Genomic DNA, 8,831 nt, shown 5'->3' with positions numbered 1-8,831 from the left:
TGGCCGACGAAGAACTCTAACACGTTGAAAGGCAAGCGTTCCTCAACGAGGAGTGCGCCAAATTTCGTCACAACGACGAACGGGAGCCCATCGATGTTCCCTATTTCCTCTACAACGGCGCATCAAATCATATGACAGGCAACAAATTTGTGTCCGCGGACCAAGACATGAAGATTGTCGACATGGTACTCTTCGGCGTCAACTCCATCATCGACATTCGTGAGCGTGGCACAGTGGTGCGGGGAGCTGAGAAATGTGTACTGACGGAGGTCTACTTCACCCCAAGCTAAGACAAACATCGTCATCTTGGGGCTGCTCGACAAGAATGAGTGCCCCTCCACAATTCATGACGGCTTCATGTCTCTCTACGGTCGGAGCAATCTCCTGCTCGCCAATGTACCTTATGTCAGTTTACAACAATGATGACACATGTATTTGGCACGAGCGGCTTCACCATCAGAACTTTGGCGTCCTTCGCTCCATGTCATGGCCAAAGATGGTGCGCGACATGCCCGTCTATGGAGCTAGGCCCAGAATATCTAGCCCCACCGAAATGTTCGGCCCCCCATAACTTAGGATATCTGGTCCCCTAACTGCACAACAGACATTTTGGCGTACGGCCCTATAAATAGGGGACTTCTTCCCCAACCAGATCTGGACATTGGACACTCGCTCGCCTCCATCATTGTTGAGATTCAAAGTCGTGGATTTCCCTCCCTAGCCAACCAAATAACCCAAGACTTTGGGAATCGACGGAGGAGGGCTACTTATCTACCCAAGAATTTCAAATTCCCCCAAATATTCCTTGGTGCAACTTGTTACCCTAGATCTCCTTTTGTGGAGGTCCTTGTTGTGCGCTCATCTAGAGGTTTGTGTGGTGTTGTGCAAACCCTAGGTGGTGTTGGGAGCCTCCAAGTTGTATGCCGAGTCTTGCCCTAACCTTGTGAAGGTTGGCTGCCTCGACCAGCCTTGCTTAGTGGACATGTGGGTACACCTTGGTGGTGTGCTCACCGAGAAAGAAGGTGGCATCTTTGTGGTAGTTAGTGGCCTTCGTGGCACCACACCTTACCAACGCAGACGTACTTCCCGTTCGGAAGAAACTACAGGAAACATCTCGCGTGCCGCGTCTCCATTCGGACCGGCTATATCGTCTCCTTTACTTTCCGCTTACTTGTTCTACCTTGTGATTGTCTAGTTTTTTGTTCTTATCTTGTTATGCATAATTTAGGATCACTTTATTGAAAAAAATGTTCACCTTTACTTTCTTGCATAGCCTAAAAATTGAAAAAGACTAAAAAACTGTGTAACTCGTATTCACCCCCCTCTAGTCGCTCTCTTACCCGTTCAGCAGGTGACCTAGAAAGATGTAGCCGGCGACCCCCGAAGATGTAGCATGCTAACTGAGGATGTAGCTAGCGACCCCCGAAGATGTAGCATGCTAACTGAGGATGTAGCTAGCGACCCCAGAGGATGTAGACAACTCCGAGTACACAGGCAGACCCTTGGTTCACTGCTGACCTCAAGGATTCCACCGTTCAGAAGCACATCGTGGTGGTTAGTGCCTCCCAGGAAGCCATCGGGCTAGGCCACGGAGGGGGCTGAGGGACTCGCCAGAGAGGTCGGTTGTTTGTTAGATTTGCATTTATATTAATATAATTGGGTGTATCGTGTATGTCAAGAAGAGACCTTAGAATACATCTAGAATATACCGAATTGGTTTATATCATATCATATCCGCCTTACATCAGATCTTATATATCTCTAATAATCCTGAGCCCGGTAGATATAATAACCCTTATAACCCTTATTGCCGGATAAAACCATAGAACAAATGTTCATCTAAAATGCCCAATTACTTTTCTTTCCATACAATGGAACCAAAAAGTAACATACATAATTGATAAAATGCACGTCATGTCTTGGCCAATTCACCTGTCACGTGAAGCCTTAGCGTGTGACATGACATCTCATCCGCAATTTTCATGCATGCATAACCTATCCACAAAATGGAGAAAGGAAAATCTCCATGGCTGAAGGTAAAACAGAGCGTCACCGTTAGTACAAGCGCCAAGGAAAAGGGGGCGAATTGCCCATGTCAGTAACCTGAAGCTTGACACACGTATTGATTCCTTAGATAGTTATTGCTAAGTTTCCTGCCAGACCCTAATATTTACCTAGAGGCGCCCTACATACAGCAGTGTTAATTAGGATGAAGCTACATCTAAACAGGCGGTGCAGCCAACAAGATCAATCAAGAGAGAGCGGATAATGGTGCATATGGCGGAGTTCGAAAACCCGCCCGTCCTCGCGGTCACGCTGGAGCAGTGGCGGATCTAGGATTTAGCAAAGGGTATGCTACATCCAAAATTTAGCGTGTCTATTGATTTTTTTTCTTAAAATATAGAGAAAAAAGTATAAAAACTATCAATATGATAAAATAATTAAATAAGAAGTTATTCTGGATTTTTCCGTAAGATGATGGTCCCCAAGTTCATCCCTAAGAGCATCTCCAACAGGCGCTGTAAAATCTCGCGCGCTATACCGGCGATTGGGCGCGCTGTATACCGCTCGCGCGCGGCATAGCGAATTTGCCCCCGGCGGAGGCTGTATTTTGCAGCGCGCGTTGGTGTGCGAAAAACGCACCTCCGCCAGAGGCGCTATTTTGCAGCGCGCGCGTCACAAACTGCTAATCCGACCGTTTTTTTTGAAAATTCATCAAACAAACTACGAAATTTGATCGAAAATACGAATATATTTAAAGTGTGACGATACAATGCGACATTTAAACGAAAATACTAAATAAAACTACTGGTCGTCGGACTGGTCGTCGGACTCCCAGTCGAAGTCGGAGCTGCTCAGTGTCGTGTCCGACACCGGCGTCGACGTCGTCGTGTACTGGAAGTCGGAGGAGGACGAGAGGACGACGGTCGACGTCCCTGCGGCGTTCTTCCTTTCCTCCTTCCTCCTCGCCGCCGCGTCGGTCCTCGCCTTCTTCCTCGCCGCGGACTCGGCGCGGCGCTTCTCGCGGCTCGCCTTCTTCTTCGCTTTCATCGCCGCCTTCTCCTCCTCCTTCTACGCGTGGATGTCGTAGAAGGCCTCCGTGGCGGCGACGTCCTCGGGGAAGCGGCGCGCCCATTCGAGGCGCAGCGCCTCGTCGCGCTCGGCGATGATGAGGCGCTGCTCGAGCTCCCGCCGCCGGCGCCTGCCGTTCGCGCGTGATCATCGGCGGCGGTGGCGCCAGCATCTCCGCTTGCTCCCGCGTGTAGACATCGTGGAAGTTCATCGACCGACGCGAGCGGCCGAGCCGCCACGCGACAGCGTCGTACGCCCGCGCCGCCTCGTGCGCGGTGTCGAAGGTGCCGAGGCGGATCCGCTCCTCGCCGGAGCGGATTTCCGCGTCGAACCGGCCGCTCGGCCGCGCTCGGACGCCGTGGTAGCCGGAGGAGGGGCGGCGGCGCGGAGGCATCTCGCGGACGGAGGTGGAGCGGCGCGGGAGGAGGCGGAGCGGCCGGAGGTGGAGCGGCGCGGGAGGGAGAGAGACGAGGAGGGAGAGAGACGCGTGGAGGAAGTGACAGTTGCCCGCGCTCGCGCGTGGCGTGTTTATACCGCGCGCGCCATCGCACGCGGCAAGTTTCCCGCGCGGGATAGCGCGAAAGCGCGCGGGCGGCAATTTTTTTAGCGCGCGCCTTTTTCCCGCCTCTGCTGGAGCAGCGCGGCAGCGCCCGCCCGCGGCAAACCGGCGGTTTTTTTACCGCGCGGGCCTTTTAGCGCGTCGTCTGTTGGAGATGCTCTAAGTTGTTTACTTTTTTGTTATTCTGGATTTAACATAAGAGAGAGTAACATGTAGCCTCGTGGAATAAAAAACATTTATAATGAGATACGTGGACATTTTATGAAGACATGGACACATTTTTTTGAATCTATTAGGTATTTAGATTTTCTTGACCCGTCTTAAGTACTTCTTTGCTAGAGGACGGAGCACAAATCCTGCTAAAACACGCTACACCAATCAATTTTCTCAACAAGCATTTGACATGTTGATTTATGAAAACATAAAATAATTGCTCCACCTGTGTACTTTAAAAAAATCCTAGCAGGCTACAAATTGCCTTGTTGAATATAAAGATGCAAAAATAGCCAACACACCATGTCGGTGTGAAGATTTGAGATTTTACGCAGCAGTTAGAACTAACTAGTCTGCAATCTCATATCATATCCTGTTTGATATTTTCATAAATAGGTTGCTGTACCACATTTGCCATGTGGTGACTTTCCGTGGCTGAAAACACTTAATAAACCGGTGTAAACTTACTTACCTAAGCCGTGTGGTACTAATTATTATAATCAACATACGAGCCTGGTGGCAAGTACGTACCGTGAAAGAGCTATTGGGCCAAAGCAGGAGATGGTCTCAATCACCAGCCCATGAGCGTGTTCTTTCCGCTCAAAAAAAGAAGAATAAACGAAGAATAAACGTACCTGAAGCGTCACAACATCGGAAGTATTCACCAAAACAACCAAACAATAATCTTGGTTAATTATGTCTTGCCTTTCATGGTGCTCCTCGCGGGGATTTACCGTCATCTTCCATCACTTCGTTCATGGCAATACAAATGGGAAAGAGCAATGATATGCTAAATCAGGTCCCCAAATCCCCTCGGGTCGCCTCGCGCGGGCGGCTCCAGGGGTGACCAAACCCTAGGTAGGGAACCACCCAAATCCCCCCTCCCCTGGCCGCTGCCACCACCGGAGCTGGCGGTGGCGGCCGTGTCCGGCCGTCGAAGGCGGCGGGCGAGAGTTGCGCCCCCCGACGGGTCCCCTACGCGCGGAGGCGGGACGTCACCCGGGCGGTGCTGGTGGTGGGTGTGTCCGGCGGCGCATCCTGGCGGCGCTGGCCGGTTCACGGCTGGGGCGTGGAGGTGCGGAGGAGGATGTTCTCAGTGAGGTGGGCAGCAGACTGCGGCATGGAGCGTCGGCGCGAGCTGGTGGCGGCGGCGCGAGCCCAAGGTGGTCATGGCTACGGCGGGGAGGCTCGGCCAGGAGGAGTCCAGGCGAGCAGAGGCCGGCCGCCTGGCGGTGCGGGCGCGCGGCGGCTCCCTGATACGTCTCCGACGTATCGATAATTTCTTATGTTCTATGACATATTATTGATGATACCTACATGTTTTATGCACACTTTATGTCATATTCGTGCATTTTCTGGAACTAACCTATTAACAAGATGCCGAAGAGCCGATTCTGTTGTTCTCGCTGTTTTTGGTTTCAGAAATCCTAGTAACGAAATATTCTCGGAATTGGACGAAACAAAGACCCAGGGGCCTATTTCGCCACGAACCTTCCGTAAGACCGAAGAGCATACGAAGTGGGGCCACGAGGTGGCCAAACCACAAGGCGGCGCGGCCAAGGGGAGCCCGCGCCGCCCTGTGGTGTGGGCCCCTCGTCAGCCCTCCGACTCTGCCCTTCCGCCTACTTAAAGCCTCCGTCGCGAAACCCCTGATGCGAAAAACCACGATACGGAAAACCTTCCGCAGACGCCGCCGCCGCCAATCCCATCTCGGGGGATTCTGGAGATCTCCTCCGGCACCCTGCCGGAGAGGGGATTCATCTCCCGGAGGACTCTATACCGCCATGGTCGCCTCCGGAGTGATGAGTGAGTAGTTCACCCCCGGACTATGGGTCCATAGCAGTAGCTAGATGGTTGTCTTCTCCTCATTGTGCTTCATTGTTGGATCTTGTGAGCTGCCTAACATGATCAAGATCATCTATCCGTAATACTCTATGTTGTGTTTGTCGGGATCCGATGGATAGAGAATACCATGTTATGTTAATTATCAAGTTATTACATATGTGTTGTTTATGATCTTGCATGCTCTCCGTTATTAGTAGAGGCTCGGCCAAGTTTTTACTCTTAACTCCAAGAGGGAGTATTTATGCTCGATAGTTGGTTCATGCCTGCATTGACACCGGGACAAGTGACGAGAAAGTTCTAAGGTTGTGTTGTGTTGTTGCCACTAGGGATAAAACATTGGCGCTATGTCCGAGGATGTAGTTGTTGATTACATTACGCACCATACTTAATGCAATTGTCCGTTGCTTTGCAACTTAATACCGGAGGGGTTCGGACGATAACCCGAAGGTGGACTTTTTAGGCATAGATGCAGCTTGGATGGTGGTCTATGTACTTTGTCGTAATGCCCAATTAAATCTCACTATAATTATCATGACATGTATGTGCATTGTTATGCCCTCTCTATTTGTCAATTGCCCGACTGTAATTTGTTCACCCAACATGCTTTTATCTTATGGGAGAGACACCTCTAGTGAACTGTGGACCCCGGTCCATTCTTTAATACTGAAATACAAATCTGCTGCAATACTTGTTTTACTATTTTCTCTCGCAAACAATCATCTTCCACACAATTCGGTTAATCCTTTGTTACAGCAAGCCGGTGAGATTGACAACCTCACAGTTTCGTTGGGGCAAATTACTTTGGTTGTGTTGTGCAGGTTCCACGTTGGCGCCGGAATCCCTGGTGTTGCGCCGCACTACATCCCGCCGCCATCAACCTTCAACGTGCTTCTTGGCTCCTCCTAGTTCGATAAACCTTGGTTTCTTTCTGAGGGAAAACTTGCTGCTGTGCGCATCATACCTTCCTCTTGGGGTTGCCCAACGAACGTGTGAAATACACGCCATCACTCCCCCGGTGGCGACCGGCGGGGAGGCCGGAGGAGTGGGCGCGGGCAGGGAGCGTCGGCGCGAGCTGGTGGAGGCGGCGCGAGCACAAGGTGGTCGTGGCGGCAGCGGGGAGGCTCGGCCAGGAGGAGTCCAGGCGAGCAGAGGCTGGCCGCCTGACGGTGCGGGCGCGCGGCGGCTTCCCCCGGTGGCGTCCGACGGGGAGGCCAGAGGAGTGGGCGCGGGCCCGATCTGGGCTTCTGCGGGTCCAATCTGGGCTTGCAGGCCCGGATTTGGCTGGTGGCAGGAGTGGCTGCTGCTGTGGGCTGTCTGCCTGAGTTGGCGATAGCCTCGGCGGCCGGTTCTGGCCCGTGCCGGTGGAGAGGGAGGCTGCCTTTCCCTTGCTGAGTCGGAGTTGGAGGTGGATGATGGACCATGTCCTCGGCCGTGTGGTGTGTCGGAGTCCACAGATCTGCGGCAGCAACGGGGAGGAGCTGCGGTGATGGCGGTGCGAGGCTTCTTGGACGGTGTGGTCCAACCCTCGGAGGTGCGGGATGCGCGATGGCACGGATGAAAATCCCGCCCGATCTTGGTCAGGCCGGCGGCGACGGCACCCACGGGTGTCGTTTTTTCCTCATTGGAGGCGCCGCCGAGGAGCTTCGACATCGTCTGCGCTCTCTCGTGGTGTTCGTGTATTCTCCGGGCGAAAGCCTAGATTCGGAGTTGGATCGGCGTGACAGCGGCGTCCTCGGTGTCGTTCCTCTGTTGGGATTATCGCGTTTGGAGACACGGTTGGAGGTCCTAGGTTGCGCTCCTCCGGTGCCCGCCGCTGCCCAAGGCTGGTCTTCAAGGGCGCTATGGACACCATCGTCGGCCTATCCTTGATCAGGCTTCCTGGGATTGTCCGAGTCCCGTCGTCTATCTCTTCAGATGGTGCGTCGACATCTGGAGGGTCTGTTTCTTTGGAAGCGTTCGATGTTGATCGCGACGCGGCTTTGTAGTCTAGCTTAGGTCAGGCTCTTCTAGGTTTTGTTGTTGTTGTATCTGTGGTGGCTGTCTTCGGACTAGCCGGTACGGAGTGGAGTGGAGTGTGTTCGTGCTACGCTCGTTGTCTGCAGCGAGTTGTAGTCTTCTTGTATTCTATTTTCTGCCTTCTATAAAGATATGGTACGCCGTCGGCATACTCGCGAAAAAAAAGGTCCCCAAATTGATGGCACCAAAAAGTGCCACCAATACTACCAAAAATACCGGTAAAAATTTTGAAGCCAAAAAATGTTACATTTACTAGTGTTATTGTAGGTAATTGCTGGTACTTTTCAAAAGAAACCGGCAGTTAATTTTTCAGGCATATCCAAAGCCGCCTTCAATTAGTATTGTTCCTACTTTTAAAGATGTCCATCATTCCATGTTTCTGTCTCAACATCACAGAAACTTTGGTGTACACAATATTGCCTCTTCTAGTTGCAATAATCCAGGACTTCTAGGTACCCATAGGTCACTCCATATATTAATTTGGGATCCATCGCCCACTCTACACATATGGTCCCTTTTAAACTTTGGATTCCCGCCCAAATACTTCTTCAAGTGTACGAACTTCCCTTCTTCAATTGACAATTTAGAATATCCCCTTTTGGGTAATATTTAGCTCTTAACACCAATGCACATAGTGAGTTTCTGAGATTAATCTACATACATGCTTTGTCAACATAGGTAGATTAAAGCAATGCAAATCTCCAAAACCCAAACCTTCTTGTTTTTTGGGTACACACATCTTCCACCACGTGAAACAATGCATATGTTTTTGTTAACCATCATCTCCCCACCAGAATTGGAACATTGCAGCTATTATCCCTGTAATAATATGGTTGGCTAGCTTGAAGATATGCATAGCATATGCAGGAATGGCTTGAATGGCGGCTTTTAAAATCGTTCCTCTTTTCCCTCCAAAAGACATATTCTTCTCCTTCCGACCACTCAGAATCTTGCAGATTCTATCAATAAGATGCTGAAAACAAGCTAGCCTATCCACTCCCACAAGTGGTGGCAGGCCGATAGCTTCAGACATAATATTCAGAATAGAACATACCTCCACCTTTCTATCCACCTCCATTCAAGGACTAAATAAAATGCTTGATTTCAGCTTCACTCACAAGTTGAC

This window comes from Lolium rigidum, chromosome 6 (genome assembly GCF_022539505.1).
Source record: "Lolium rigidum isolate FL_2022 chromosome 6, APGP_CSIRO_Lrig_0.1, whole genome shotgun sequence".
NCBI lineage: Eukaryota > Viridiplantae > Streptophyta > Magnoliopsida > Poales > Poaceae > Lolium > Lolium rigidum.
This window is presented reverse-complemented; position numbering follows the sequence as displayed.